This window comes from Marmota marmota, unplaced genomic scaffold, assembly GCF_001458135.2.
Source record: "Marmota marmota marmota unplaced genomic scaffold, marMar, whole genome shotgun sequence".
Lineage (NCBI taxonomy): Eukaryota > Metazoa > Chordata > Mammalia > Rodentia > Sciuridae > Marmota > Marmota marmota.
In genome coordinates this window covers 53,314,107-53,325,225 of record NW_025999968.1, presented here as the reverse complement: position 1 = coordinate 53,325,225, position 11,119 = coordinate 53,314,107, and the positions used below count along the sequence as shown (strand labels likewise).

Genomic DNA, 11,119 nt, shown 5'->3' with positions numbered 1-11,119 from the left:
TTTCCTGTGATCAGTTCTCCCGCCCTTATTTTAGTTTAGGCAGAACTCTCAGGGAAATTTTATTTTCTCTAAAGCCAAATCATCTTGGTACATTGGACTGAGGTACTGTATCCTATTTAAGCCTCATGTTGCTACTTTAAAATGGACTGTGATTTAAAAAAAAAATTTTTGTACTTGTAGATGGACAGCCTTTATTTTGTTTATTTTTATGCAGTGCTAAGGATTGAACCCAGTGCCTCACACATGTCAGGCAAGCACTCTGCTACTGAGCTACAGCCCCAGCCCCTGGACTGTGATTTTTAATAAGAAAAAAAAAAAAAGATGACCTTGGGTTAGGAGCTAAGAAGTGGTTTTTCCTGCTTTCCACTCTTAAAATGATGAAAAACCTTTGACACTAAGCCATGGAATCAGGGACAATGTGCAGAAATTCATGGCTGGAAATCAGATCACCTCCAAGAGACACTGATTGCCAAGAGCAAGGCCAGCTATGCAACTTAGGGGGCTCAGTGCAAAATGAAAATGTGGGGCTCCTTGTTTAAAAATCATTCAGGGCTTCAAGATGGTGATGGCAGAGCCCTGAACCAAGCTCAGGGCTGTTCTAAGCACCGGGCCCTGTGCGATTGGCAGTGGGAACTGGCCCTGCCAAGACATGTGTGTGTCCTCACTGAGAGGGGGAAGAGAGGGAGACAGGAACGATTTTAAGTCCTAATTTCTATATAGTCCATGAGCCCTGAGTAGGGATTCAGTTGAAATGAAATGAGTTAAAAAATGAACTCCCGGTAATCTCAGGAGCTCAGAGGCTGAGGCAAGAGGATCCCAAGTTCAAAGCCAGCTTCAGCAACTAAGCAAGGCCCTGAGCAACTTAGTGAGACCGTGTGACAGAGATGAGAGGTGGACTTGATAAGAGTTGATTAGGTCCAAGAGCTCTGCCCTTATGAATGGACTAATAATGTCATTATCCCACAGATGGGTTGCTCTTGAGTTCGGTCCCCATTTTCTCTCCTGTTCTCAACTTCTCTCATCCTTCCACCTTTCACTATGGGGTGATGCAGCATAAGGGCCCTCGCCAGACACCACAATCATGCTCCTGGACTTCCCAACTTCTAGAATCATGAGCCAAATAAATTTCTGTTTCTTCTAAGTTGCTTGGTCTTGGGCATCTTGTAAGTGCACCAGAAGATGGAGTAAGATGGTCCCTGTCACACACACACACAGTGAGGCAGCCTCATGTCCTGGCTCGTCTTCCCTGGACTCCTGCTCTGTGCTCACTCCCCGTCTGCTCCTTTGTGTCAGGTCCCTGGCTGGGAAATGGCCCCTTCCTGGAACTGTCCATGAGCCAATGTCCATGGGAAAATGGACTTGTTCTTCTTAGGGGAGAACTTTTGGGAAGATGCCTGTCAGAGTTCTTTTTTTTTTTTTTTAATTAAAAACACATAACCTGAAATCTATGATCTTTAGGTGCTTCATAAATATTTGGCGAATGAATGAGCCATCCTCCTGCCCTGGCCTCCTGAGTTGCCGGGGTTACAGGACTGTGCCATCTCGGTCACAAACCTGCGAAGGTTTGGCTTTGAAACAAAAGGTACGAAGCTCTTTTGGAAACAGAAAAATCTTGGGTGGTCTGGGGAGGACTGAGATGGAGTAGTTTTGCAGTAGCAGAGAGTTGGTCTGAAAGGCGCCTTCATGCGTGCCAGGTGGGAATACGGTCACAGAGTCGTGAAGGGCTGGTAGGAGCTGCAAGACTCCTGGGAGGAAGGGTATGTGGGGCCAGAAAGGACAGTTGTCTGGCTTAGGGATACAGAGGCATCTGGAAAGAAATCTGGAGGTCGGGGTAGGATAATATAATAGAGTTTTTCCTCAGTATCCTTGCCAGATTGGTTCTGGGACACCCCCACACACACCCAAATTTAAGGATGCTCAAGTCCTTTCTGTAAAAAATCATAGGATTTGCCTAAAACCTATACATATCCTCCTGTATATTTCAATTTATCCCTAGATTACTTATGATCTAGAGTATTATTTTATTAATGTGTAATACAATGTAAATGCCATGTAAATAGCTGTTATAATGTATTTTTTAGGGACTAATGACAAGAAAAACATCTGTACATTTTCATAGCAGATGAACATTTTTTGGGTGGAATCTTCAGATACAGAGCTCAAGGATACAGATGACCAACTGCGTTGGTAAATTCCAAGGGAGCAGAGGGGCACCAGAGTGCTCAGGAATATGATCCTGTTTGTTTGTTTTGGTTGAAATAACAGGATTTGCATGTTCATACAAATCCTTTTGAAAACGGAAAAAGAGACATCTGTACTTCCATGTTTTTTGGCAGCTATTAGCACAATAGCTAAGAAGTAGAAACCACCTAAGCACAGAAAGACAAGGACCGCCTGATCTCATTCTTATGTGGGATGTTAAAATGTGGATTTCACAGATGATGAGGGAATAATGGCAGTTAACAGAGACTGGGGAGAGTCGAGGGGGGAGAGTGGGGAGAGGCTGACCAATGGGGACCAAGTCACAGTTAGAAGGAAACAAGAAGCTCTGGTGTGTGCCATTGCACAATAGGGTGACTACAGACAGCAGTTACACACTGTATATTTTAAAATCCAGAAGAAAGTATTCTGAATGTTTTCACCATAAAGTTATGATAACTGTTGGAGGAGATGGATGTGTTAAACTCGACTTTGACATTACACCATGCAGACATGTATCAAAACATCTCATGGTACCCCATAAATGTGTACAATTTTTATGTCTTTTTATATGTTATTAAAAAGAAGAAAAAAGCCAGGTGCAGAGGCACACGCCTATATTACCAGTGGCTTGAGAGGCTGAGGCAGGAGGATCACTAACTAGTTCAAAGGCAGCCTCAGCTTAGCAACTAAGGTTCTTGAATTCAAACCCCAGTACCAAATTTAAAAAGGAAGGAAGAAATACAAAAAATGGAAAAAGCCTAAAAGCATTTGCAAGGGGCATCTCTGACAGCAGACTGGCCAAGTGCAAGCCTTGAGGGATGAGGTGTGGGTTAAGAAAGAAGCCCTTGCTGGATGCAGTGGTGCATGTTTGGAATCCCAGAGGCTTGGGAGGCTGAGGCAGGAGGATTCAGAGTTCAAAGGCAGCCTCAGAAACTTAGCAAGGCCCTAAGAAACTCAGTAAGACCCTCTCTCTAAATAAAATAGAAAAAAGGGTTGGGGATGTGGCTCAGTGGTTAAGTACCCCTGGGTTCAATCTTCAGTACCAAAGAAAGAAAGAAAGAAGTCCTTACTGGAAGACAGTGTGTCTGCAGCTGTGCAGGTTCTGAGGCTGAGGCTAAAGGAGATGCAGAAAAAGACAACACTGTAAAGTCAGGTTTGTTTGTTGTTGTTGTTTTTTTCCCCCACCATCTCCTCCTCACTAAGGACAAATGGTTCAATTTCAGGTTTGGAATAAGAAGCTGCTTAGTTTTCTTCTAGATGAGTGGTTGTTAACAATGAAGCAGACAAGGGCACCATGCACCCTCATACCCTTCTGGATCTGGGAGGAGTCAGGGTGGATGAGCCCCAGTCAGAGATTTAAGGATGAGACCCGCTGCCCCTGGAGGTGAGGTTTCAGAGCACATGACTGGCAGAGAGATGTTGAGGGAATGGTTGGAAATTCACCTGCTAAATGAATTCATAGTATATGCCCATGAGCCAGTCATATCTCTGGGCCTTCGTATTTGAGATAGGATCATTGGATTAGCTCACTGCATAAGGCTCACCCAAGAAATGTCGATTCATTAGATTGGAGTCAGGCCCTGGCATGGATTTAAAAACAAACCCCCCAGGTGGCTTTGATGCAAGGTCAGGTCTTTGAGCTGTGACATTAGAGTACAGGTCTTCCTTTACCCCATGTTGACTTTGCTCTTTCCTTACAGGGATGCCAGAACTCTGAGCAGAATAAACCCAAGGGTCATCTAACTTAGCACTCCTGAATTTTCTGCTCATATCTGATTCATCTTCCAGGGCCAGCTTACAGCCCCACCCTTCCTACTCCCCTTTCAGGCACTTTGCTGATCTATCTCTTCCCATTCTGGAAGCATCCAGGACACACGGCTTGTCTCATACATGTAGAACAACATTATTCGATGTTATCAGCTACCCTGTTGTCTCTAGCCAGTCTTCCCAGAGAGAAGGGCATGAACCTCGTTGGGAGATCCTTGTCTCCCTCGGCCCCGACACCATGGTTACTGACTTCCATTGGACTCCTCTCAGGCTGCGTCCTCCAGGTCAGCGAGACATCACGGTATGGTAATCACCACTTTACTGTCAGTTCAGCTAAGTTAGCATCCGCTCTCCGAACCTGGCCAATGGGGCAGGACATAGTTTATTCATTTCAGTCACCTTCCTGCAAATCTCCTGGGCATTTATTTCTTGTGATTTCATTAGCCTGAGGGTTAGAGTTAGATTCATTCCATGACACATTAGATTGCTCCAATTATGTGTTGTTAGAAACTTCCTCCACTGATTTGGAGGACGGTGTGATTTCCACCTTTCTGGTCAGAGTCATGCTTCCTTACCCACTGCTTATTATACTCTGTCATGCCAGATGGAGAAGCTGCTTCCTACTGTATCATGTTTCCTTGTTTTCCAGACTCCCGATCGCCCCCCTCTCTTGTGTCGTTGTTATACATGCCTTCAAAATAAATCCTAATAAAATCCAGTTATGATGTGGATGTGGTGGGGGCAGGAGAACGTCTGAACAAGAAGTTCTGGAGAGAGAAGAGTGCTGTACCTCATCTTGCGTTCTCTGAATCTTGTGCCTAACCCTTGCTTTCCAGAAGAATTTTTCTGAACTTCTAAGTGATTCTAAGGATTGAGCGAGGTGTGTGGGTTGTGTGTTTCAGTGAGGGATCCTTGTTCACTGGAGCCAGAAGGTGGATTCTGGGTATTTACAGTGCTGACTTAGTGGTTGAGGTTGTGCTAGGTCTGTATCTCCCCTACCCAAAGAATGTGTTTATCTGTAATAGATCTATGGAAAATAAAAGAAGTTTCTAAATGGCCATTGAAGACCACAGAAAAGTTTTCCTAAAAGCATACCTTCTAAACCAAAGACATTGAAATTCCCATCTTCTCCTATTTGAGTGAGGGAGAAATGTAGGGCACTTAATATGGAGGTCAGCTCAGGGAACACATATGTGCTTATTTTAATTGTTCACAAGGAGCTGATGCTCGTGACTTAGGTGGGAGCCTCAAAATGAAAAAGAAGGGAAAAAAGAAAACAGAGTGGGTGCCGAGAGTGGGCTGGGGAGGAGAAATGTTGTAGCAATGCAAGGCTGTTATTTTAGATGGTGACAAAAAATTTCCAGCTCTGATTCTTCTGATGATCTTAAAAGGCACCAAATGATGGCTTTCTTGCTAATAGAATTAATAATATTTGTGGTGAAAGACATGCATTTGACTTTGAGGAAATCCTCTGCATTTGGGGGCTGGCTTGGTAGCATTGGTTGATAATGTGCTGGGTGAGATCTGACTACCAAGGTATCTGCGGCCTCTTATTATACAATTGGACTCTCCAACACAGTAACCATGAAACACATGAGGCTTTTTAATGTTAAAATTATTTAAAATGGAACAAAACTAAAAAGTCGGCTCTTGCCACATGTTCGATGGCTGCCACATCGGACAGTGCAGATGGAGACCATTTATATGACCACAGAAGGTTGGACAGTGCTGCTCCAGTCTACACTCTTCCTATTACACATCTGGGACATTCTGCCAGGATCTTGCCTGACAGGACACAATAGAGCATAGATTCATCTCCAGAACACCCTTTAAGACACCAGGAAATCCCTGACTTGGATACTCAGAAAGCTGAGGAAAATGGCAGATGGGAAACAAATTCTCAGGCAGAACAAAATTTTTAAGATGAACCTTAAAAAAATGAAATAAGAGGCAGAGAGAGAGTGTGAATCAAGAAAGACAGGAATATACCTTAAATTTTTATTAGGCAGAAATAGAAAGTTCTGTGTCATAGTAATTCAATAAAATATTAATTTCATGATGCTTGGCCAAAGTCCCTTCAAAAAGAGCCTGGCCATGGTCCAGGCTCTCGGCACTCGCGGCTCTCAGAAAATGAATTCACACATCTCACTTAGTTTGGTCTTTTTACCTAGTTCCCTTCATCTTGAATTTGGAGAATTAGGATTCCACTAGAGTCTGTGTGTCTTTCTCATCTTTTCCTCTGTAACATGCCAAGAATGGAGGTGGGCCTTTTACTACTTGGCTCATTTCAGTGGGTGACAGGCCACAGGGCTAAGTGGACAGAAAAAGATACATTCTGTAACGAGCTTCAAATAGGCTGTCAATTTTGTGACAGAAGCATCAAGTGATGAAGCTGCTCAAAATATGGCTGAATCTACATCCCATTCAGGGGGAGTGCAGAGGTTAGAGGGGCAGCCTTCCAAGGGGTGGGAAAGTATCAGGTATGGCCTTCGAGCATGTGAGTTTACAGATGAGTGGACCAGCAGGATTGAGAGCCTGTCTAGCCCACCCAACAGGATGAAGAGAATCATCCAGAGACCCTTGGGCTCTGCTTCTTAGCACAGTATGAGCAAGAGCAAACCTCAGAGCTGCTAGGGTAATGTGTATTTTCCTGGCTCCTCCCTTTAAATGAGGTAATAAATAGAAAATGTAAAAGGCCTTCCAAATGAGCACCATAGGAATGAGAGGTGTAAGAATTTACTAAAATTTTTTAAATTTTTTAAATTTACTAAAATTTAATAAAATTTTAATTTTACGTGTATCTCCCATAGCCCATGTGGAAATCTGCTCCCTCTGACTTAGACCACTGGTTTGAGCCTGCTTTTGTCCCACAAGGAAGATTCGCTGCACGAACGGATGCCATAAATACAAAGCTCTTCAAGTGTGCCCTTCTTTTCTCAGCCCATTGTGACATAGACTGATGGTTGTTGGCCTCAAGTTCTCGGTCTTCCCTTCCAGGTAAAACTCACTTGCTCCAGGCTCTCGGCACTCTGTTTTGTGGTATCAACCACACTTCACAGACTGCTGTGCTAATGGATGCTGTATATCCCTCCTGGGCAATGGGTGTTTTGTAGGCTTTCTGGAAACACCACTCCTGTCCACACAGAACATTAACAAGAAGAATGCTGGCTGCCCCATGCAGGATGGAGGAAGGCTGGGGTTCATGCCAGCTTTCCAGTGCTCCCCACAAACAACATGAAACTTGGACTGGCTTTGAAAGCCACCTGGCTAGCCGTGCACCTGCATGCCTACTTCCCAGCTGAGCCGAGGGGTTGATGGTCCTGCTGGTCTCCATGTGCCTGCTCTGCTTCACCACCTCTGCATGCATAACAGGTGATATCTCTGCAGTGCTGCCCCCATCCTGAGTCCCCTGCTCTAATTGCAACCCAGTGCCCAGCCTTGGGAACATGAGTTGGAGAAAACTGGAAAGTTGCTTGGGCAGCTCAACCTCGCCCTGTGGGTAGAGTTCATGACAAACATGGTCATTGATGCCCAAGCTTTGCTTCTAGGTCGGGTAGGATGAACAGAGATGACAGCTAGTTCTGGTTTCCTTTTCATGTGTAGGAAAACAGGGACGAACATTCCTTTGGAACCATGTGTCATTTTGTAGCCTCCTTCTGTAGTTACAAGAAAGCCTTGTGTTTTTTGTATATGGCTTTGTTGTGTAACTGGGATGGGGAGGGGTGATTTCCTTCTTCACTGATTCCCTGGGATGTGGGGAAGGATAGAAGAGAGACCCCCCTCAGAGGAAAGGGAAGAGAAATTAGAACTACACTCACAATACCACATCCAGGTTCATAGAAGGGGATTAAAAATGTGAGTGATGCTCATGAGCTCACCTGTTGGAACAACCCAGCATGTGTCTCCCTTTTCCTGACTTTTGATTCCACATAAATACTTTTCAATTCTGCAACATGGTTTAAGCTAACAGCAAACAAACTGCCGATCCTATTCCTTGGCACCTTTGCCCTCAAATTGGATAGAATGGGTATGTATGTCCTCCCAAGGACATACCTCATTCCAAGGACAACATGCTAAAGAGAAGCAGTGCTTTGATAACAGGACAGAGCTAGAAGCAGGCTTCAGGCTCCACGTCCTGACCCAGGCAGGGCAGGCCTGAGTGTTGTCATAGCCATCTGTTGCAGCCTGTAATGCATGAGCACATTAGCACATGGCTCGCCAGCAGCCTCAACATTGTTCTCCTGGCTCAGCACGGCCACTCAACAAAGGGACAGTTTTGCAATTGGGATAAATACAACCACTGAGGACTTTTTTTGTTTTTTTTAGGATACTTTATGTTAAGGTTTATACTTGCTGTTTGAATTGGACATTTGTGGCCACCCTCCTACCTACTTCAATATTGTTCTTATTCTGTTTGTGATGTTGACACGGATGGTTTGTGGGAGCCACTAATTTGCCAGGAGACATCTTTCCTCTTTCAGATATGATCCTCATCAGAAAGATTTATCCAACTGAACATTTGTCTCTTCATTTTCTTAATCTCAATCCTTTTGCTTCCCAAAAGATCAGAACAAATTGTCCAACTAGGAAGCCATGTCACCTTAAGGTCAGTGTCACATCCCAAGGTCTACATCCTTTCTGTGCCCAAAGCCTACCCAGCAGATGTGGGGGGGAGGCAGCTTTTGTTCCCCAGGGAGAACATCATAACTTAAGCTTTAGTAAATTTGTTGATCCCTAACAGAATATTTCAAAAAATTCCTTCTTTGCTCCCAGGACCAATACAAGACCAGCCTCCAAGACTCAGGAGATTTAAAAAACAGTCTTGGCAGAGAGAACATAGTTGGATGATGCACTTTTCATGGGATAAAATTTTGCCTGATTTCCTCATGTAGGAGTTCCAGTGAAGCTTTATGCCTTCTCTGTTCTTGCTCAGAAGCAAAAACCATTTGTATACACCCATTTATTCATTCAATTAATATTTATTGGGCACCAACTATGTGCTTGACTCTTCTACATCACTAATCAAGATGGGCAAAGATCTCTGCCTAATAGAGCTTAAGTTCTAGTGGGGAAGAGAGTAATAGTAATAGGAGTAGTAGTGATAATAATAATAACAATATAATAATAATAATATGTCATAGAAACAAGAAAAGTAGAACAGGGAGGGGAATGAAAAATCTCAGGCTAAGTTTGGAGTATTGAAAAGGAAGACATGGCTGGGCACATTGGCACACACTCCCAGCAGCTCTGGAGGCTGAGGCAGGAGAATTGCAAATTCAAAGCCAGCCTCAGCAACTAAGGCTCTAAGCAGCTCAGTGAGACCCTGTCTCTAAACAAAATACAAAATATGGCTGGGGATGTGGCTCAGTGGTCAAGTGCCTCTGAGTTCAGTCTCCAGTTTCAAAAAAAAAAAAAAAAAAACATGAAAAAGGAGAAGCGGCAGTTATGATCTCAATTGACTGAGCTTTGTATTCCAAGAAGAAATGTTATCCCTCAAGATAATGGGTGCCTTCCCTATGTTAAAGTTCCCTTCCCAAGTTCAATTTCAAGTGGAAAAGTTCACTTCATTGGCTCCTTTCAATCAGGGTAACTCTTAAATGCTAAGAAAGAGCAAGTTTCTTAGGTGTGTTTCTTGTGTCCAAAGCTGAGCTCAGAATAGGCCTGTATATTTGGCATTAAGGAGTCTCTTGCCACCTCCTATTAAGTGTGTGTTGAATAAAATTCTGAGAAGATGAATTATAGAAATCAGGATATCTGTTTCTGCACCACTTACTGTCCCTCGGATTTATGTCAAGTCTTCATGATCAAGTTTAAATTTTAATGTCCACTTCTCAAAATGTGACTTGGGCTAAAGGTACGGGTCAGTAATAGAACACTTGCCTAGCATGTGCAAGGCCCTGTGTATGATCTCCAGTACTAAAAATAAAAATTAAAAAAAATTTGGTATTATTTATGTTATGGTGAAGATTTGTACATGCCGAAATTTAGTTGGCCATTTCATTACCAAGTCACAATAGAATCTGGCTGAATAAGGAAATTAGCCATACAAAATCTACCTTCTTCAGCCAGGCTTCTCACTGAGATTCTGCGTAAGAGCCAAATGTATTTGTTAGGGTCACTGGGCAAGTCCCAGGGCAGGAGTTGTCGTGGGTCCTCAACACAGGTTTCTGGATGGCATGGAGAACATTTGGGTTTTTTATATGAACAAAGCTCAGGGATACTGCCATGTTGATTTTGGGGTCCCGAATCATGCAGAACCCTTGAGATGCTTCAGGCAAGTCTTAGGGTAACATAAACCCTAATTCATAAGACCTCCCAGGTTTGATAAAATGACACCCCTGCAACCAAGCACTCCTATTTCATCCAGTATGCTTGTGGGCCTGCCCACGACAGAGTTCTCTCTTTCAAACCTGATGCCTGTGAGAATAGTACTATCATCACCCCATTTTTCAGATGAGAAAACTAAGGCTCAGAAAGCCCATGTCCTTTATCCTACCTAGGTCACACAGCTAGTGGGTCTGGGTAGAGACAGCAGATCACCTCGTATCTGGCTGCCCCCTCATAGTCTCCATGGTGATCACCTACTTTCATGACCTGTGTATTCCTGGCTGCTTGAGAGGAGGAGGCTCAGGTGAGAGTCTGGATTTAGGCATACCTACACCTGGGCAGGCCTTGCAGTTCAGAGCACCCACTCAGAGTTGAGACCAAGCACAAGGTGACTCCTGGGAGCTTTTCTTTAATCTTCACAGCCACACAACTGCCAGGCATTGTTACTTATGATGCAAGGAGGTCTGGAAACCCAGCCTGCTGTAATGCAGGGCCCAAGTCCCAATCCAGCTGCCCTGGGTAGAAGCATGAATGCCCACCTGGCCCAAGGCGAGCATTCCCCATCAATGCAGAATTCATTCAAGGTCTTGTCACACTGGACTTGCTCCTCACACTCTCCAAATCTCTTCTTCTTTGAGTCCTCCATTGACTCCCACTACACCATCAGTTCATTCATTTCCTGGCCCTTGCATCTAGCAGATATGATTTAGGTACAGAAGCATCCAAATCTGTTTCTACTACAGGAAAGTTGAACCTAGGATAACTCCTTTCCAGAATTGTCTACGTTCCTGCTTCAAAGAGGCTGGTGAACCCCATTAGCACA

The 11,119-nt window shown here is 44.0% G+C and overlaps 1 long non-coding RNA gene across 1 annotated transcript; it reads left to right on the top strand.

Annotated features, from left to right (window-relative positions):
• The first annotated feature begins 344 nt into the window (after window positions 1-344).
• LOC125616944 lies at window positions 345-9,878 on the top strand. The gene is made up of 3 exons (XR_007347740.1): window positions 345-1,582; window positions 6,780-6,966; window positions 7,083-9,878. It is a non-coding gene; the product is annotated as an uncharacterized LOC125616944 (long non-coding RNA).
• The last annotated feature ends 1,241 nt before the right edge of the window (window positions 9,879-11,119 follow it).